Source organism: Ixodes scapularis, unplaced genomic scaffold (assembly GCF_016920785.2).
Source record: "Ixodes scapularis isolate PalLabHiFi unplaced genomic scaffold, ASM1692078v2 PGA_scaffold0__279_contigs__length_252992795, whole genome shotgun sequence".
Lineage (NCBI taxonomy): Eukaryota > Metazoa > Arthropoda > Arachnida > Ixodida > Ixodidae > Ixodes > Ixodes scapularis.
In genome coordinates this window covers 146,016,746-146,039,437 of record NW_024609835.1, presented here as the reverse complement: position 1 = coordinate 146,039,437, position 22,692 = coordinate 146,016,746, and positions in this window count along the sequence as shown.

Sequence of the window (22,692 nt, the reverse complement as noted above, 5' to 3'; positions counted from 1 at the left end):
TTGTTTCCGTAATTATCTTGGACTTCTCGAATGATGTAACAAATTCATGAATACTAAAGGGAGAGCGAAACTTCGTATTGTTCACCCAATGACACCCTCCCAAAGTTTGGAGTGTTTTAATATTAGCCCCAGTTTCCTCGTTAGTAGATGAGGAGTGGACGAAAGTTACAATATAAAACGAAGCCCAAATATAAGGAAAATATTTATGGTGCATATATTTAATTCGAGTATGATTTTCTAAGAGGTTCGTTTTTACTTTAAAAGTGCAAGGTGAGGGGGACACAGGAAATGTTTATGGCAGTATCTCTGAAATAAATATGTCTGTGATCAGATATTTGGAGCCGAATATTTTACCCTATTGCGCAAGTTTAAATTTTCCTAAAGTGAACTAAAACGTAACTTCTAATTTTCGCAAAAAAAAAAAAAAATTCTTTAAAAAATCTTAAGAGCTAAAACAAATTTAAAAAAACACGTAAGGGAATCTGCACTGGTGAATTCCATTGAAATGTTTAAGATACAAAAAGCTTCTTACTTTTGATTATTCTGCAAGGAACACTTCGCCACTCAATAAAAAAAAATCGTGCACTGTACGCTTCGTAAGTGCTAGGAACTAGTATCTACTTTATAATACCCGAATACGCAGGCAGCATTGAAGGACGCTAGTTTATTCTTCCATTTGTTTTACGTTGTTACGAAAGGTAGACGACGGGCTATATGCCCCACCTGATCTTGTTATCAGCAACACAAAACTTGAGTGTGGCTCATGATCGCCGCCTTACATTGCTTCGGAAGGTTATGTCAGATACCAGAACATTATCATTGGGTCTGTAACTTGCAGCATGCACATAACTAGTCCGCACAAGCTCTTGTTTGTTGAAAAGTCCCAAGCTATAAGCTAAAATTGGTTAAAACCAGTGCTGGCGGTAACGCATTAGAAAAAGAGGTGCTACCAATACGTGTATAATATCATATATACTCTTACGAAAACAACGCCCAAATATATCCAATTTATACCTACAATAGCTAATTGAAGCGCGTTAAACACTTATAAAATATAAAATTTAAGAGTGTTGAACATCTTTGGGGGACAGTAGCACAAATAATTTTGCCAGACACCAAATTTACCCAGGCACCAGCTCTTCAGCTCCGAGGCGAACCACCGTCCCACGGATCCCAAGGTATCGGGCTCGAATCCCGGCCGATATGCTCGCGATCTGAGGGTGGCTTATTGCGAAGTGGGTGCCATGCAGCCAAGATCGATTGAACGGCAAAGAAAATCGCCAGGTGGTTGAAATAAACCCTCAGTCCTCCGTTGTGGCGAGCTAGATCAATACCACACAAAAAGACAAGGCCGCTGCCACCCCACCCCCAAACGTTATCACTACTTGATGCACCCAGCGCCGTCTAGCTTGCGTCAGCCAAGCCGCCAGCTCGACTTGCTGTGTCTCCCAAACGACCACGACGTTAGCACGTGGCGCCATCAAGACGGAAGCGTCTGCCATTTTGTGGCGACCATCTTGCAGAACGTTGAACGGCCCGTATGCAAGATCAAGGGAGCATCGCCTGTGTGCTAGCAGTTTTTTTTTACCATATCGTCACGTTTCAAGCCGGCACGCGCCGTCATATCACCCGCAGCGCCACCGCAGACAACGATAACCCAGCTGATTGGTCCGCCATTCTCGACGTCTCGTGCGAAAGCCTAAAACGAGATTTCTTCTTCGGCGTTTTCACTTTGTCAACAGCGGCGGTGCCACACGGCATCATAAACCGACCTATGAATTTTTTTGTGGGTTAGTAACTGAATTCTCGTTTTTACTTGTAATTACTGCTGCTACTGTTGCTGCTGCCTTGCTTCTTTCCAACTGTATTCCTTACTTGTGTTTACATTTTTTGGGTGTTGTCATGTCAAAGTAATTTACAAAATTAATGAACAAGCTAAAAGAATTAAAACAAATAATGTAAGATAATGAGAGAAACCTTAGAAAGGAATCTCCTCAAGGATCTTCGCGACATTCATACAGGGCTGATGGGAATAAGCGATGGAATCAAATTTAATGATAAGGACTTTGAAGATTTGAGGAAACTATTGATAGTCGAGAACGCCGCTCTCAGGAGGGAAAACACGCAACTCGGTGAAAATTATGATCAGGTGAAGAAATTATTACAAGAAAACGATCCAAGACCTATTCAGTATGAACAATGTTCCAGGCGTCACAACCTTGATATGAATAGTCCAAAAATTGAGACGGAAAGCGTCACGGATCTGGTTTCAACGGTCGCAAAAACGAGACGCTGTTCTCATTAAGAGAAAGAAGAGAAGGATCACATGCAGGGACATTGGCCTTCTGCATGACTCGCCTGTTCACGTAAACGAATATTTATGCCCTGTCCTGAAAGAACTCATTGGAATGACATCGTCGAGGAAGCGCGAGAACCAATGGCGGCATGTTTTTGTGATAAATTCTAGTATCCTAGCATGTAAGGCGGACGATACCGTTTTCGTTACAATTTGCGATGAAACAAATCCTGATAAAATCTGCTATCTGAAACCTACGCTCATCAAAACTGCACTGTTTAATTTTTACCCTTTATGGGTGTAGATCTTCGAATGGTGGCACTAAAAGTCGAACAGATGTCTAAAAACGCAGACTAATAAATTATTGAGCTTATTTGACCTAAATATGGAACCCGCCGAATTAAAAGGCGAAGACCTCTTGTTGCTTTTTGAGTCAATAAAATTATTTGTATTGGCATATTGATTGAAACTTGCTACAGAAAGGATCATGCTGTGAAATGGTATTTAATTGGGCTAGTTGGTGGTATATGTCAGGATCAAAAGCGCAAAAAAACGAAGACCAGCAAAATCCGCTATCTGTAGAAGAGCAGTACCGGGTAGACAACTACCTGGTGCTATTTCACTAGGGGGGAGGAAGTAAAATAGCAGAATTTATTTTAAAAAAAATTTGGATGTTTTTTCAAAGAACTTCGCCACCGGTCTGAGTTTCACAACGGAAGATCCTGCACAATGCATTTTGCAATTTTGGACCAAAAACTGCTATTTCTGCCGTTTCATGGCTGTTGGATGTACTCGTCCAGAGCAAGGAAGGCAGTGTTACCCTGCGACTCAACCCACTCTAAGATTATTAAGAGAGCTATTGCCACTACGTGCTCGGGTGCCTCGCTGACTAAATCGTTCCCACACAAAATAGAGGACGGCTTGGGTATACAGGTGAAGAAACTAGAGGATGGATTGTACCCACTTACGCTCATTACATATGTGGCAGAAGGACTGTTACGACAACTTCGGAGAGGGTGAAAGAGTAGTGGGAAGGTCAAGCGGAATGTTAGACCGACCGTGATATCATATGTGCACAAATTTAGCCATAGTCTGAAGAATCTGGGCGGAAAACATGGAGTACCGGTACTACTATCAGCGCCTCAGAAATTGGATAACCTGTGTGCAAGAATAGAAAGGGTGTTTAATGGTTGATATATGTAAAATATGCGTGGAACTTAATATGTAGAGTGCAAGGAAAGGGTTGTGTATAGAATGCCTTTAACATGTGGGAGGGATTAAATAGGACAAACCGGAACGTGCGTAAATGAAAAACTAAGGGAACAGGCAATGGCGGTAAGATCCTCACCCTCGGGTTATCTAGCGGTACACTGCAACCGATGCGATTTTGGCTCAAAGCTTCAGGAAACTGTTATCTGAGCAGAAATCGTAACAAACTGACGCGAAATTTTGAAGGCGTTTTTCATAAGGAAGTTCGACGGGGACACGTACAGTAGCGCCCCACTGATAGCATTGTACGATTCGTAGAGGGCGTATTCACGGTTCTTTTTTGGCTTAGGCTAGAACGTTTATATGTAGATGATTGGAGTATGTGTTTACATAACGTGGATGGTTGTTGATCAGGCATATATGTTTTTTCCTTGGTTTAAGTCATATTAAACCTCAGTTGCAAGTGCGCTCTACTGTGCGTGTGTCTTCTTTTACTGGTCCTCGTTTTTTAGCGCTTTTAATCCCGAAATGATCATGCCGTCTTTGTCCTACCGGGTTACAGTTATTTTGCTTTCATTCGGGATTACGGCTCTAGTGGTGTTGTGCCACTGGAGACTAGTGAATTTGGCTTTGAGTTGCATATTGGTTATACTATATTGACACCGGACGATAAGGCACTTCGTGTAGAAATAAATCATGATATCTACTCAGTTTTGTAGCGCCCACCTATTGGAAACTTTGCGACCTTAATGAGCTTATTAGAACATTTGTATTAGTTTGTCAATGAAGAAATATGTCAGTTCTTTCTCGGTGGCGATTTCTATATAAACTTGTTAGAAGATTCTTGACTCAAAGAAGAATTGATTGTTTTGCTGATGTCTAGCTGTTTTTGTAATGTGGTTATACCCCCGACAAGGAGTTACATGTTCAAAATTAGCAATGATTGACATTTTTGTGACCAACTATGACGAGACCTATAATAATGCGGGTGCTCTTAGTTGTGGGCTAAGTGATTACCTTCCCATAATGATGCTTGTTAATAAAAATATGTCACTCAAATACACCATAAATCCTCCTTTGATAGTACAAAACATAAGTTCTGAAACACTAAGACATATAGAAAAAAATAATATCTTTGTTGATTGGATTCACATGCCTATCGATGTTAACGAATGCTATGACCTTTCCTTAAGTGGGCTAAAAAGTGCCTACTGCTTCGCGTTTCCATACAAAATAATTCAAGCCAACGAAAAATCTCAAAAGCCTTGGATAAGTGGAAAAAGTTTGAAACAGATTCAGGAAGAAAATTTTATGATTCTTTTCTTAAAAACCCAAAACTAAACGAATTGCGTAAAATAAAAAAAATCGTAAATGCGCAGTTACTAAAACCAAAGCAAAGTTATTTTGATGCCCAATTTGATGTACCGTGTTTTAGGCAGCCCGAAATTATGTGGAACCGTTCTAACTCAATAATGCGGAACCCATTTCAGGACGCTGTTAAAACCATAACCATTAATAATAGGGAAGTATCAGGTACAAAAGATACCCATAAATTGAATGAATACTTTTTAAGCGTGGGGCTTATAACACTTTTTAAGTATAGACTCAAAACAGTACAGCCATATATAATCTTACCACCTGTATTAAAACCATGCTTTTGAATATACGGACGTAGACGAAGTTTTTCCACAGTTAAGAACATAAAAAAACAGCCGTGATGATGAATGTGAGGATTTACGAATCGAACCTGTTAAATTTGACTGAGACTTGAGACTCTCATGTGTAACCCATTTCTATAAGCTTAAATTATATTTTAGTGTATTCCCCGAAAGAATGCAAGTTGCTAAGGTTTCTATTTTTTATCAAGGCGGGGACTGGAATTATCTGGGAACGCGACAGAACAGCACACGACAAAACAGCACGCGACAAAACAGCACGGTCAAAACAGCACGCGTCAAAACAGCACAGCGTCAAAACAGCACGGCGTCAAAACAGCACGCGTCAAAATAGCACGCGACAAAACAGCACGGCGTCAAAACGGCACAGCGACAGAAGAGCACGTGCCAAAACAGCACGGCGTCAAAACAGCACAACGACAAAACAGCACGCATGTAAAAAGGCTGTAATAGGTAGCGTTTTACGAAAACAATACAGACGTAAAGAAAAAGGGTTGGACATTGCATGGCATTATTTAACAGCTAGTGGAGAAACAATAAAAAAAGAGTACGCTGGCGGCGACGTTATCGCACTCAAGTCAGTGTCCCGAGTGCTGCTGCTGTGTGATTGCTAAAAACAAATAAAGTTAGCAGTAGTTACTACTACTTCACTACGCTAATCTCTGAAGAGATTGGGTAGCTAGAGGGGATACCTTCGCGCCGATGTTGGCTGCGTTGTCTGGTCTTTTTGGAAGTATCAGGGAAAGAGGAAAAGTTATTGGGAAAAAGATATTCATAAGTTCAAGCTACGAACTGCCTTGTTTGTGGCGGTCCGGTGAGGTTCCGATGTACTCGTCGTTTCGTAATTACCACCTAAGCGTAGAACGTCCCCACCCCCCCCCCCCCTTAAAAAAAAGAAGAAAAAAAGCGGGAGATGCGCCGATTACAGATGCATTGATAGAACCGGTAAGATAAGGCGACTTCAGTGTGGAGCGTATTCAAGGTGTACCATGAGCACCGATTCTGCGGGGTTCATTCGCCGTGAATAAAATCTCGAAACACGCGGCTGTAGCTTGCAGGCGAGAAGTTGTACGTTTTGAGTTAAATTCACAGATTATTGCCGACGAAGGCCTTGATCGTGTGGTAACCGGTGAAGCAGTAACATGCCGCAGCCTCAATGCTGTGGCCTTACACTGCAGCATGGGCTGAACACACCGTTGCCGCACAAGCTTTCTGTTTTTTTTTTGTTTTTTTTTAACAACTAACGACAGCACATTGCCGTGCGATTGAATTATTTAACGTAGACGATATCACCAGCAAACTTGCACGTCAAAATGAGCAAAACTCCTCGAAAAAAATGCGGTGGCTTAGCTCGGCTATGCCAGGATATACGTAGTGTGAGCTTATGCGCACAAAATGAGAGACGCTATCAAGCGGCTCCGGTGCAGCTTCAGACTTGGCTGCTGCGCAACGGACGCGCACAGCTGGGCACGCGGTGGCGCCAGTCCGTCTGCCGCGGATATGACGTCACTCCTCTGGAATGCGCAGACCGGCGAGGCGGGCGCGGCCACCGTTACTAGATCAACTCAGTTATGGAACTTCCCATAGACGCTGTACATTGGAGGAGGTCCAAAACCGTGTCCGATTTTTTTTGCAGCTAGGTGGCGCTGCCGGCGCATTATTCCACGCGTTTTTGACTGCTACTGCTCCGCGGCTGCTTGCGAGTCCCGACTCCTCTCGAGGTTCAACATGGCTTTTGGTTAATTTTTGCCCTTTCGCCAGTAAAAATTACAATTTGAGCATGAAAAGCGCTACGACCATTTTGGCATACGCTTTGCATTATTGTAAAATGCTACTGCCTTAGCTATGCTGACAGCGCGAAGCGTTTCGAACAACCCAAATTCGTCGGCGCCACAATCCGGTGGCTACAATCAGGGCAAGTTTGTACATACTGAAATAGTAGATGTGCCGATGACTACCAACTGCAGCAGAAACAATTTGAAAGTCGTCTGCTACTGTCAGAAAAAGCGCCACGAACATCCGTAAGCTCAGAAGGCCAGATGCAACGGCCATGTACGATCTCTATGGCAACGGCCACAAGCGCGCCGTCAATAATGATGATAGCAAGTATTAATGCGGAGCGCGCGCCCTCTAACAGGCGCCACGCAAAGGGACCCCCCTGCGGAGCGGAGTTCTAGAACTGAGTTGGTTCTAATAACGTTGGGCGCGGCGGCTCCGGCGGACCAGCTGTGCGCCGTGTGACGTCACTGCTCCTTGCGCATACGCAGCACGGAGCACGGATCATTATGCGAGCCACGCGAAACTGCTCAACCTCGGCCCAGTGTAGCTCACGCTACAAACTAGCCAGAATAAGCACCAGCGGGGGCTTCGCTACTGCCCAGGGAACCCTCATGCGCCACATCGAGTATACTCCGCACTCCGAACTTGCTTCCAAAAGAACAGATTCGAAGAATTGGCCGTCGACGAGTTGGCTTTCGACGAATTGGCTTAGAACCTCAATTCCTTTACAGTGCATTATTTGAGACGTGCATTTTTTTAACTTCAAACGCTATGTTTAGGGCTCAGCGTTTTGGGGTAAACCGAATATAACCGGTAAATGTACGCCGAATTCATGTTTCCAAATTCGGTCTTAACTGAAAAAGTTTAGTATTTTCGAGGGCGTTTGGAGTGGTGTGTGTGTGTGTGGGGGGGGGGGGGGGGGGGGAGACTGTGACTCATAACCAGGGTTTCGTGTTACCCACCGGTAAAAGTTTCGTCTATTCGGATTTATCTGATAAACTCTGAATTTTGACGTGCCAATCACCTCCTCCCCCCCCCCCCACACACACACACACACGTATATATTTCAGAATTAATGGTTTAATCAGTGCGTAGAGTAAATGATCCTGGGAAAATGCCACCACACATATCTTTCAAATTTCGGTCAGGACAACAGGTCATTGTACTATCGGGTCAAGACAAAAGTCACTCTCTATGTTTCCGCTTTGGGTCATACTATTTGTGCCTGAGAGGAAGGAGAGGTTGTGTTTGTGTAACCGTGAAAGCTATGTACCATAGAAATTACATAAAGTGGGGAAGAGGACAGTTGAAACTTCTCCATTTCATCCTTTTCCAGTCTGCCTCTTGCGGCCGCGCGGTAGGTTGATGGAATAGAATGGAATAAATACAGGCTTCCTAGCAACTACCTCCAGTAGGATATCGATTTTAAGGTATCGACATGTATCGAGATATCACTTGTGTGCCACTTTTGTTCTAGGACAAATTGGTATTGCCAGTAGAAATGGCACCAACGCCAAATCCAACTGAAGAAAATATTAGTTATTACAATCACGTTTTTTTTTTTCCTTTTTTGTCCAGCATACGTTTACATTTGGATATTATTTGTTTATTTTTAATAAGAAACACTGCGAAATTGAGCTCCGAATTTCGGAGAATTCGTATTCAAACAAAAATAAACTCCTATAAACTCTGAATTTTCGGCAAAAAATAAACTCAGAAAGACACCCCCACTCCGAACTTGACGAAAACTAATCACCGAAGACGCGGAACTCTACTCATTACTGACTTTATGACCATTTTCTTTCGAATTTTTCAGCTTGTCTGTGAGATCCGTTCAACTTTCAACAAAAGCTCCGGGGGCGCAGGGGTCTTCAGGACGAAATCTGGGTTTTTCACCTGATAGGGATTTGCACCGAATTTTTTGTGAAGAGAAGAGAGTTTAATCGTTAAATCAAAATCGGAAATCAAGAGCGTCCGTAAATGCCGAGCATTGTTTAACATCCCTAGCTTCCGTCTACTAGAGGAGGGCATAAATACGATTGTTTTATTGTCATTTCTGCCGTCGGCGCTAATTTATCACCTCTCGCAGTAGTCAAAATGGAAGAAAGCGCACCGAGTACAATGCTTGCTAATTTCTCCATTTTGATATTTGCCTCTCCGACGGAAGTGGTACTGAAGCTCATGATCGTCCTGCGTACAAATTAGGGCTGGGCAATTGATCGATTAACCTTCCGATTAATCGATTAAGGCTTTAATCGCGATCAAACGTTTTAACCGGTTAATCGGTTTTTTAATCGGTACTCAAAAAAAAGTCCGTTCCCAGCTAGGTGCTATGAGCAAGGTTCAATTCTCGCGCTCGCGAAGCGTCACGTGTTCGAGGACAGTACATTACAGTTCTGCCGAGGCCAGACGAACAAGCCGGGCCCGAAATTGATCCCCCCAAGACCGCGAAACTTCACGTGTTGAGGATATATTACACATCCTGCCCAGGCAAGACGAACAAGCAGGAAAACGAGCTGGGAAGCTAACAACACCATGGTCACTTGTTCCAGTATTCGGCACGTAAAAATGAACGAGTTCACGAGTATGAAAGGCAATATCGCTGCAAAGTTTGATTTTAAAGTAAACTCCAGCGGTGAAGTTTTTAACTCGAAGGAAGTCCACTGCATCATCTGCAAAAAGCCGTTTTCGTACAGTAGAAGCGTAAATTCGCTTCAGTATCACCTACGAGCAAAGCACCCATGTACTCGGCTGCAGCAAGGACCATCGGCCAAAACGCAGACAACAATCAACGCCTTCTCATCGAGGTTCTTTTCTTTGAAAAAAAGAAGAGAGCATCGCCCAAGCTCTGACTTCTTGTCTTCCTGTCGGAGAATGTGGACAAACTTTTTTGTCTTCGGAGTTGGAGCAAAAATATGTGTCTTTGAATCGTTGAACTTTATGTATCCTCAATGCTAAATGTCCTTTGCGCCGTGTAACAGACAGTAAAATAAGTCTTTAAAGGCAAGACGAGTTGTTGCCCATTATTTTTAATATATTATTTATAAAAAATTAACGCAACCGATTAATCGATTAATTAATCGATTAAAGGCAGGCGATTAATCGGGATAAAATTTTTAATCGACGCCCAGCCCTAGTACAAATACGAGCACACGACGATAATGTCAGATCAGGATAAGGCCCCAGTGCGTCTTGCAGAACAGGTCGCGTCGGCTGCCAAAGACGGCAACAAATAAGAAGACCAGTACCTGGTACTCAATATATATTTTACACAACCGCTTTTAATTATTGGATTTTCGTTAGTGTTCTGGTTTTCGTCAATAACCCTGATATAACAGAGAAGTTTATGAGTCTTCTAATATCCCCCGCAATAAGCCGAAAACTTTTGTTTGGAATAAAAACCGAAAAAAGTGGGGGGATTTCAAATAATACAAACCGAAAACGCCGAACTCTAGTTATATTGTCAATGTAATGTTTTGACGCTGTGCTATTTTGTCGCTGTGCTGTTTTGACGTCGTGCTGTTTTGACGCCGTGCTGTTTTGGCACGTGCTCTTCTGTCGCTGTGCCGTTTTGACGCTGTGCTGTTTTGTCGCGTGCTATTTTGACGCGTGCTGTTTTGTCGCCGTGCTGTTTTGACGCTGTGCTGTTTTGACGCGTGCTGTTTTGACCGTGCTGTTTTGTCGCGTGCTGTTTTGTCGTGTGCTGTTCTGTCATGGTGCCGAATTATCTTAGTAACTATCGTTCGATTTCTATCCGTCCTACATTTTCAAAGCCCACTGGAAAAAAAATGAAGACGTTTACAAATATCTGTAATGCGAAAATAGAGTGCAGATCTTGAGGAGAAGGAATGGAGGGCATGCCCCTCCTTTTCCTCCGTACCCTCGCGTCCTCCCCTCCTCTAACTCCTTTCCCTCTCCTCCTCTTCCCTCCTCCTCCAATTCAGTTTCCCCGCTATATTTAGCGGGGAAAATGACGCTCATGACTTGGTGTCACGTCCCCTGTGAACAATTTCAAATTCTCCGCTAGACTTAGCGAGAAAATTGACGTCACGTGACCTCAACACCAATTCAATTCCCCGGAAAATTTAATGGGGAATTGACATTTTGCTGAGATCACGTTACGTCAATTTCCCGCTAAATCTAGGGGACAAACTGAATTTGTTCATTAATTGAATCTAGCGGAGAAACTGAATTTCCCCGCTAAATTTAGCGGATAATTAAATTGGCGTTCAGGTCACGTGGCGTCAGTTTTCATGCTGAATTTAGCGCGGCCACGACGATACCGATGCCGACGCCGCGAAACACAAAAAAGGGCGCCTAAAAGCTGCACTCTAAAAATCATGTATTCCGGACCTTTAATTATCTGGGAAATTATTCCTTATTGACGGAATCGAAATTCAGCTTTAGGAAATATAGATCTGCAGAGAAAGCGTAACTAGTACAGAAAGAGATCATGTTATAAATTTTTGAGAATAAAACTTTATATTGAGGATATTCATTAATTTCAGCGAAGCGATCGATTGAATAAACCAACAGACTATTTTTGACCAGTTAAATTGTTGTGGGATACGTGATATTTCATTATATAACGTTTGGGTCATATTTACAACATCGTCATTAATATGGTATATATTGGAAACGCGTCATCCACAGTGCAGCGCATTCACTCTGTGGTTCCTCAGGAAACATGTTAGTTGCCCTGCGGTTTATTATTCACCTCAATCATTATATAAATTAAAACTTTTACCAAATTGATTATGTACGCAGGCGATACCAGCAATATGTTTACTCTAGAGAAGATATATTCATATCAAAAGGAAACCATTCTTTAAGCAAGTTAAAAGATTGGGTTGCCATTATTTCTCTGGTTATAAACACGTCCAAAACAGATGTTCAATTTAAATGCCCGTAATCACGGATCGCGTAGCTCAGTGATTTGAATTTTGGGACAAATGTATTAGGATGTGTAGACAGCGTCCAGATCCTCGGTGTCGTGTTCTCAGAAAACATGTCGTGGAATCTTCATGTTTCTTCCATACATCAAAATGTTTGTTATGTAGTAGAAATAATAAACAGGTATATGCAATTATTTCGTGCCTATTAAAACATTGTATATATTTTTTTATTTAATTATATGTTATTGCCAAATGGTCTGGGGGACAACACAAAGTAACTATGGCAGCTCGAGGTTAACACAAAAAAGCAATAGGAATATTTGAATATATCCCAAGCGATCACAGTTCTCCTCATTTATTTATAAAACATAGAAATGCTTGACATATCGAACCTGTACTCTAATAGATTAACTATCACGTATCAAAGTGCCTTAAGAGACCATGTTACAATTATTTTAAACCTCGCCAAGCTTTAAAATAGTGTGTCATCATACCCGTCACGTTATTGTCATCCGTGGCGCACCCCATCATCTAAAACTAATTTTGGCTTTCAAAGTTGAGTTATATATTGTCGTCTCTCTTGAACAACACATTTTCTCAAGATGGTGACACACCTTCATCACATTTCCGTATGAGCCAAACTTTCTTATGAGAGCGAAAATTCTTTTTATGCTTGTGATATTTATTTATTTTAGTGTGTATTGAAATGCGGTTTATCTTATATGACACCTTAAATAATTTACTTTCGCTGTATTTTTTTTTTCTTTTGCGTTTCGATGTTAGTGCAGCTCTGCCCTGCGTTTCAGGGGACAAGAACCCGTCAAGCTGCAAACTTGAAGATTCGGAGTGTTTTCCGCTTGGCGCGGCTCGGTGATGCACTTGTGATTCACTAATAGTTTAATATTTCGAATTCAACTCACGTAATGTGCAGACGCTTGGGGTCAACTTGTGGCAATTATTTCGTGCCAATAATTAATTTACGAAAAAGAACTCTTTCAGTTATAACCCCCTTCAGATTACACTTCAGAATCGAGCGTTTTATTTAATCAACTTTGCATTCTTAGAGTTCTGGAAATTATAAAACACAAAATTGCTACGATGTTACATAGAATTGTAACCGATATAACAACCCCTCTCAAATAACAATACATATAAAAGGTGCCGCTCTAACTATAGCTAGTTTATATGAGCCGACTAATATTTCACCATGTAACAACACGTATGGGGAAAGGATGATGCATTTCTTCTGCATAAAATTATGAAACTCCCTGCATAATGATTTTCCATTTTCACATAATTTTTTGTCAGGTCTTAAAACACTACCATTTTCTTTCTTAAATCATCTTCACCCTCACAACCATTTTCTTATTTCGATGAAAATAGCGTTGCTCCTATGATGATCATATATCTTGCATATTTTTATTTCTTAAACTTTCGTTTCGTTTCTTAGTCACTTATGTTTCTTTTTTCAAACTTTCTCCTCGCCATTTCCCAAAGGATAATAAACTTCTCAAATTGTAAGGTTTAATTCTTTGTATCTGCTTGAATTCAGCACCTCATTATTACTCAGATACCAGCGATTATTTTATAGGATCGACTGTTCTCACTTCACCTCCGCCAATTATGTGACTCCCATATTAGCCATAATCACCTAAAGTTTAAAAAGAATGCAGGCGAGGCGTTGCATAATTATGTCCATGTCTGTAATTCGTGATTCGTACTTATGCGTCTTATTAGCCAATGTCGTGATCGCAGTTACTGGGAAGCACTAATTGGATGATCGAGGAGCCCCACACCCTGGGTGTTTTTTGCTCTGAGTGACTACACCTACCACTGCTACTCGTCCCGTAACAAGTTCGGCCGACTAACGCGAAGTTTGATTTTGATCTCCTTGAGAGCGATAACTTTCTTAGCTTTTGATTGAACCGTACGTTAGGGCTTTTGACTGGACTAGAGTTATCGAGTCGACTACCGATACCTGTTGGGTTCGCTCGTGTGTCCACGATCGAACAACACTTTGATGAGAAATTCGCAGCACTAGGAGCAGGGAGTGAAAACTCTCCATGATGTTGACGTGCTTGTTTCGAGTACTTCTTTACCAAGTGGTGGATGTCACCTTGTAAACGGTAACGAAACGTACGAGGGAAGTAAAATTTTGGAAGCAAACATGGGTTGCCGACTGCTTTCGTCGTAAAATACCGGCAGTTTACGATTTGAACTTACATTTGTCCTTGATGCTGCGGGGCGCAATATGTAGTGGACGATCCATCCTCCTGTGTTGTTAGAGGACAACATGAGGCTAATTGTTTTATCGCCGTCGACGAACGGGGCTGCGTAGCAAGATTCCCAATATCCACTAGCTTCAGCGGACTAGTCGTCCGCTGAAAGTATATAGATTGGTGTATGAGTGTAAACTTAGACTTTGATCTCACGGTGACCAATATCGAACGCTATTATTTATCGGGTAAACTTCACTTCAGCACAATTCCCGGGTTAAGTGTCGAGGAACAAAAAGTAATTATAGTTTGAAGTTTAGGACTTTATAATAATGTAGTTCTTCGAATGTTTTCAATTGTCTTCCTTCGTTGAAAGTGAAGTATCTGGAAGTGATATGTTTAGTCATTGTTTTCACCTTCCCTCATTATTAAAAGTTTACGAAATAGAATATTGCCACGCTCGTCAGCGAGCGACCGCGCGCGTGGCTGAGTGGTGACCGTGCTTGACTGTCGTGCAGAAAGTCTGGGTTCGATTCCAGTCAGTGGAATTCTCTTTTATTTGTTCTTTCATTGCGTTCTCGTGAGTTCGAGAACATTCTCGTCAGATGGAGTTCTGAATGTTCCAGTCGCCGAACAATCTAGGCCGATTGTTCCAGAACCCAACGCGCGTACATAAGGGACTCCGCGTGCTGATCTGCAGTCAGTTTCGCCCCAGCGTTCGACTCTGCTGCTACGCCGACTTCGACGCCCGCGACGCTCTGTTATTATCTTTTGTACCCTTTTATGTTTGGCACAAGTTCGCCACATTAAACGTTTATTTATTCCTCTTTATTTCTTGTTTATTGGTCACCGCCCGTGACATTTTGGTGGAGGAGCTGGGTATTGCATGCCCGTGCAGCGTTCCCCTCCCAGGACCCGCAGTGCAAGCCCAATTCCAAGCCCGGTGAGAAGACCACTCAACGCGGAACCTGAAACTCTGACCAGTCGCCGCACCCAAGGTCTACATCCGGAATACGGACTTCTGCCACCCCGGATCAGGCAGCCAACGAGGCCGACGATGGACAACCAGTCGTCGCAGAACCCGTCCGCCGCCGCCGTCGTATACCTTCCCGTCGCACCCCGGACTCCGACGCCATTCCACGGGGAGGTCCACGAGGACATTGAAGATTGGCTGCAACATTACGAACGAGTGGCCCGTCATAATGGGTGGACACCGGAACAGTGTCTGCAAAACGCTTACTTCGCCTTGGAAGCCACCGCCCGGAACTGGTTTGAGAACCACGAAGCTTCGATCACTTCCTGGGAGCAACTCAAGGCTGAGGTGCGAAGAACGTTCACGAACCAACAACGAAGAGAACGCGCGGAAGAGCTTCTTCAAGCGAGGATTCAAGGCCCTAACGAGAGCGTCGTTAGCTTCGTGGAAGACGTCCTGCGACTGAGCAACCGCGCCGATCCCGAAGCATCCGAAGCAAAAAAGCTCAGAGTCTTGATGCGTGGCGTCAAGGAAAACATTTTCGGTGGTCTTGTGCGGAGCCCGCCTACCACCGTCGAAGGCTTCATGACGGAGGCCACCAACATCGAACGTGCCCTTCAAGCACGAGCCACCCACTATCACAGAGTTCCCCGCGTCGCTTCCTTTTCGCCTTCCGGCTGCAACACCACGGACATCCGCGAGATGATCCGAGACGTCGTCCGGGAAGAGATCAAGAAACTTCTACCTGCCGCCGCAAGCCCAGCTTCGCCCTCAATCGCCGAGATTGTCAGGGAAGAAGTCCAGCAAGCGCTGCAGCCTGAGGTTCTCGTCAGCACCGCTCCGGAACCACCGACGTTGAGTTACGCCGCAGTGGCCCGACGGCCACCGCCTCCTCGTCGCACCTATGTCACGCCGCCCCGACGTCAGTCTCCCACGCCGCAGCACCACCGACGCCACGACGACCAGGTCCAGTACGCCTGCCCGGAGCCTCGCGCAACCCGCAAGACCGACGTGTGGCGAACGCCCGACCGACGCCCTCTGTGCTTCCATTGCGGGGAAGCGGACCACACCTTCCGCCGATGCCCATACCGACGACTCGGGCTACGCGGGTTCCACCCGAACGACCCGCGCCCCCGTCATGGTGAACGCCCTATCGAGATCGACGGGTACCTGCGACGACCTCAGTCCCACGAGCCTGCGTCCCGCCGAGAGTTCCGGTCGCCGTCACCGCGACGTCCAGCTTCGCCGATGCACCGACCACGACGTGAAAGCCTGTCCCCCCTCGCTCCTCGCCGGGGAAACTAGGCGCGGCAACCCCTGGAGGTGGAGTTGCCGAAGACGACCGACGCCAAGATCCTCCACGAACGTCGGGGGGCTCCCACTCGAGCGCTACCAGAGACCAAAACGACGCCGCTGCAGTGGTGTCCAATAACCTAAACGTCGTCATCGATGGCCACGACGCATCTGCACTCGTGGACGCCGGAGCAGACTACTCAGTCTTGAGTGGGAGGCTCTCCCGCCGCCTTCGAAAAGTCACGACGCCGTGGGATGGACCTCAAATACGAACCGCTGGAGGGCACCTCATCACACCCATCGGGAGATGCACTGCTCGCGTCGAGATCCGCGGTGAAACGTGCCCTGTGAAGTTCATCGTTCTACAAGACTGTTCCAGAGACGTTATTCTCGGCATGGACTTTCTGTGTGAATACGGCGCCGTCATCGACCTTGGTGAGAACAGATTGACGCTGCGCAAGCCCGTTCCGTCTTCAGAGAAACCTTAAACAGCGTCAGCCGCCGTTCGAGTCGCTGCCGACCACGTGAACCTGCCGCCGCGATCAAGTGTTGTCGTACCCGTAGTGGCCGATGTAGCTACCTGCGGCGAGGTTGTTCTTGAAGGCAACCTTCGATTACTCCTAGAAAGAGGAATAGGCGTCGCAAGAGGAGTGGCTGAACTTCAGGATGGGTGCACCGTGGTCTTCGTGACAAACTTTCGACAAGAAGCGCAACACCTCACGAAAGGTGCCTCTGTAGGCCACGTCGAGGAAATTCGGAACTCCGCCGAAATCGCCGCGATTGCTGAAGAATCATTCCCACCTCAGCAACACATTACGGCGCCAACGCAGCTCGACATTGACCGCAAGCTTCCAGGCCCGAAACGACGGCAGCTAAGTGACCTTTTCGCCGAATACAGTGACTGCTTCGCGACGTCGTCGAGGGTGCGCCAAACCACCATTGCGAAACACCGCATCGTTATCGAGGACGACGCGCGCCCTGTGCATCGATCGCCGTACAGAGTCTCCGTTAAAGAAAGGGAGGTGATCCAGGAGCAACTCCAAGAGATGCTGAATGACGACATAATCCAACCCTCAAGCAGTCCGTGGGCCTCTCCAGTTGTACTGGTTAAGAAGAAGGACGGAACGCTTAGGTTCTGCGTGGACTACCGGCAGCTGAACGCAGTGACGAAGAAAGACGTCTATCCACTCCCGCGTATCGACGACACGTTAGACCGGCTGCGCCACTCCCGATACTTTTCATCCATAGACCTGAAGAGCGGCTACTGGCAGATCGAAGTCGACGAACGGGACCGAGAGAAAACAGCTTTCGTCACGCCAGATGGGCTGTACGAGTTCAAGGTGATGCCCTTCGGACTGTGCACGGCTCCAGCAACTTTCCAGCGTGTCATGGACACCGTACTGGCAGGACTGAAGTGGCAGAGCTGTCTCGTCTACCTCGATGACGTCGTAGTGTTTTCCAGCGACTTCGACGAGCACTTGCGACGACTCCGAGCAGTTCTCCAAGCCATACGGACCGCCGGACTCACCCTGAAGCCGTCAAAGTGTCGGTTCGCCTATGACGAACTGAAATTCCTCGGTCACGTGGTTAGTAACGATGGCGTTCGCCCCGACCCAGAGAAGACTCGCGCCGTCGCAGCATTTCCAGCACCGACAGACAAGAAGGCCGTGCGAAGGTTTCTTGGACTATGTGCCTACTATCGGCGCTTCATCTGGGATTTCGCAAGGATTTCCGCACCACTCACAAACCTCACAAAGGACGCCGAGAAGTTCGAATGGGCCGAGAAGCAGCAGCAGGCATTCGACGAACTGAAGCGACGACTGCAGACTCCTCCTGTTCTAGGACATTTCGATCAAGATGCGGAAACCGAAATTCACACGGACGCAAGTAACGCTGGACTTGGCGCGGTACTGGTTCAAGTGCAAGACGGCACCGAGCGAGTTATCGCCTACGCAAGTCGGACACTGTCCAAGGTGGAGAAAAATTACTCCACGACTGAGAAAGAATGCCTTGCTGTCGTCTGGGCAATCCCGAAGTTTCGTCCGTATTTGTACGGGAGCCCGTTCTGTGTAGTCACGGACCACCACTCGCTCTGCTGGCTTGCCAACCTCAAGGACCCGTCAGGACGCCTCGCTCGATGGAGTCTCCGACTACAGGAGTTCGACATGACGGTGGTCTACAAGTCAGGCCGTAAGCACAGCGACGCCGACTGCCTGTCCAGAGCCCCCATCGAAGCGCCTTCCGGCAGCAGCGACGACGATGACGACGAGTGCTTCCTAGGCGCAGTGAATACCGACGACATGGCACGACGTCAAAGAGACGATCCTGAGTTGCGCGCGCTAATCGAGCACCTCGAAGGACGAGGGGGTACTGTCCCCCGTGTCTTCTCGAGAGCCCTGCCGAATTTCGTCCTCCGACAAGGTGTACTTTACAAGGAGAACTTCGGAGACAACAGCACACCATGGCTGCTGGTAATCCCCACCGACCTTAGAGCGGAGATATTCCAAGCCTGTCACGACGACCCGACGTCCGGACACCTTGGTTACAGCCGTACGCTGGCCCGAATTCGTGAAAGGTATTACTGGCCCAAGCTGCCGAAGACCGTTCACTTCTACACACGGTCCTGCCACGAGTGCCAGCGACGCAAGAAACCGCCGACGAAGCCGGCAGGTCTCCTGCATCCGATCGCTCCCCCGACCGTACCGTTCCAGCAGATCGGAATGGATCTACTTGGTCCTTTCCCACCATCGACGCGAGGAAACAGATGGAAAATTGTCGCCACAGATTATCGCACACGGTACGCCAAAACGAAAGCCCTTCCTGTAGGGACTGCTGTGGAAGTCGCCAAGTTCTTTATCGAATCCATCGTCCTCCCGCACGGCGCTCCCGAAGTCTTGATCTCAGACCGTGGATCATCGTTCATGGCCCAGCTGACGCAAGAAATCCTTCGTCTCAGCCACACCAGCCATCGGCGCACAACGGCGTACCACCCGCAGACCAACGGGCTGACGGAGAGACTCAACAAGACCATCGCCGACATGATCTCCATGTAAATCGACGTGGAGCACAAGACATGGGACGAGGTGTTGCCGTACGTCACATTTGCCTACAACACGGCCGTGCAAGAGACCACCGGGGTGACACCCTTCCAACTGGTTCATGGTCGTAAAGTAACGACAATGCTGGACGCGATGTTACCCCACGAACCGGCTCTCGACTCTTGGTGACCATCATGTTTATGCAACAACACCTCTTTTTTTTTTTTGGGGGGGGGGGGGGCAATTAAACCTGTCTTTTTCAACAAGATCCCGTCGCTATATGTTATCAATGCCCTCTCCTGCCAGAATGGGCGGAGGAATTAGAGAATGCGGGGTTTCTCATGCCAGCTCTTTTGACAAAGTCTAAGTATCTACTTAGAGGCCTGATCTGTGGCTTGACATCTTTTACACTAGAGACAATGCTGCCTTCCTTTTTTCCCATTTGAAGCCCATCAAAGAACCCCGAGAAAAGTTATTTCCACGTCTTTTGATTAACGGGAATCTAGCTCCTCCAACCGAGGGGAGCAGGTGACAACACATCGGGGCTACTAAGCTGTTTTCCCGGCACCTAAACCATTTTAAGCGATAACGCATTAGCCTCACGCAAGATCTCTGCGCACGAGGTGGTAACAAATATATAGCACACGTTTCAAGCAACAGAACCAACGGATTGTGGCAAGTCTCGAATACCGCAAGTAGCCCTCTTTGGTACTCATCGTACCTTTCAGCGGCCGATGTTAACATAGGCACAACTTTTGTTTTATTTGCGTATTACGCGTCTCTGCTGGTAAAAGATAGCAAGGTGCGAATGCACTGGGTCCTCGTTCACCCTTTTCTTGATGTGAGAAAGAACCGCCCCTAAGCCGTACGACGAGGCATCTGCTGAAAAGGTTGTAGCAAATGTGGGGTTAAACTTTGCCATACAATCTGCTGAGCGGATTTTCTCCTTGATAGCGCTCAAAGCTTCACATTGAGCTAGATTTTCTATCCATTTTTTATTTTATTTTAGCATCTCTCGCAAAGTAGCGGTGGTAAGTGCTAGGTTAGACAAATACCGGCCCGAACGATTTGTCATTCTCAGGACGTTTCCCACTTTCGACACTCCAGTGGGACTTCGTAGACCTCTGATAACTCTGACTTTTCGGAGTCGGATTTTATTCCCTCTGCACTATATATAGCGCGATGGCTCAGACGCATTACTTCGTTTGCTATTAAAACAGATTTCGACTTGAGTAGAGCCACGCTAGTCTAAACCAAATTATGTATGGTTTTCTTTAAACGTTCGTCATGTAGGGCTTTGTCTCGTGAGAACCCATCGTGTTTCTTCCCACCGTATCGTGCGCTGCTGACGCCATGTGGCGATAACACCAAAGGGACGTCGCCGAAGTAGACAACCTAGTGGCCACAACGGCGCTGCCCGAGGATGACAAGCTACAAAAGTGACGGTAAGACGACGGGTACGGCTCTCGGCAGCACGGGACGAACGAGAACGGCTGCCTGGCTTCTGCACCGCAGGGCTTTGATTGCCGCCGCAAGCCGGCGACCTGCCACGATCTACGGCCCCCCATGGAAGACGATTGCCCGACTTCTGGACCGTGGTGGCTTGGATTGCCACCTCAAAACGGTGACCCTACCGGATCCCCTGGATGACAGTGCCCGTCGAAACCAACGCGGCCACTTGCCTGGAACCACAGCTTTCCATGGACGACGTTCGCGTGCACCCAGACCATCGGGAAGCCGACTTATGAGGGCATTTGCGCGCCGCCCGCCGACCACTTGGGCATTGACGTAGGGCTTGCCTCGTAAACATTGTTGGGTTAATACACAGTTAATCTAAAGCGTGAGTCGTGTCCACCCGAGGAAGAGGCATTAAAGAACCTCCCGCAGTCTTTCCAGATTATCAAAACGACGCCCATGAGATTTACAACCGCAGGAAGACCCTCCAGGATACCATACTATTGGTTTTGAAATACTCTGGCACTCACCGTATTCCAGTTGGAAGCCGGTTATAGCAATACCTTTCCGACGGCGTGATAAGTGTCGTGAGCTCCTGACAGGTTTCAGAAAATTTGATTTTATGAAAGTAAGCGTTTGCTTCAAGTTTTGAAAACACAGCCACCTCTGAAAGCAATCCTAACATCTGATCCACTGTTCGCAGGATAAACCACCCTCTGAGCATGTTTTGTTAAGCTGGGCAAGGTCATCACAAATCCTTACCTGCAATGGCTTCAACACAAGAGCTATTCCCGCGCACCACTTCGTGGGACGCACAACTCGAACGATTGTTCCCATCTGCTCAATTTTTTTCTTCTATTTCGCTTTTCACTACATCGCGTAGCGGGAATAGAATACGTCGTGCTGCTCTCGATCATTGTTTATGGCTCAGCGTTGTGTACCAGGAGGAGTGGTGTGCTCGCCAGCATTAGTTACATTGTCACGAAACACTTGTGAGCACAGGACTTAAAAATTGATCATTATTGGGGCTTGGTGTCGATTAAAATTTTAACTCCATTAATCAAATATTTAGTCGATTAATCAGTTTCGTTATTTTCATGCCGATTAGTGGCTTTCACCGGTAAACCTGACGAATAGCAGCGTATTTTTTATACATTTGCAAGGGCAAACCGGTCTTAGCCGATAATGCAAGCCGATCATAGCCGATTAAAACATTGAGCAAGCCAGCGTTAGTCAGCAGATCCCAAGGGACACCCAGCCTTAGCCGGGGATGGAATCCAAATAAATCTGGCGATATCATTGAGCAAGCCAGTTTAGCCAGCAAATACCAGACGACATACACCCTTAGCCGGTAGTGAAAGCCGACCACAGCCGGTGGTACCGTTCAGTTATAGTCAGATACAACATAAGAAAGACAGTAAGAGGGGGAAAAGGGCGCGCACGAGAAGAAACGTCGTGGAAAGTATATCGCTCCTCTTAACTTCAGGTTGCCTAGTTTTCCCCCTTTTCGCCCGCGGATTATCTTTCTTATGTTGCATGTAACTCTCGTCAGTATCAGCTCCCTCTCTGCGGAGATTTTGCAGTTTCAATAAAACAGAAACTGAAGGTACTGCTCGACGTTTTCTTCAATTTTTGGTTTTCAAATCACCGTTTTTCTCTGGCACTTCGAAGAAGTGTAGATCAACATGTTGGGCTCCACTGAAAGTGCTGTCTACTGTCCTCCTTGCTGTCTATGCACCAGAAAAGAACGGTTAGAAGGGACGCAGCGTCAACATTGCTCGCGGTTACTTTAGAAAACCTTAGGCGACCGGTGAAACACCCACTTCTGACGCACTTTCGAATTAGGGGGGGGGGGGGGGGGG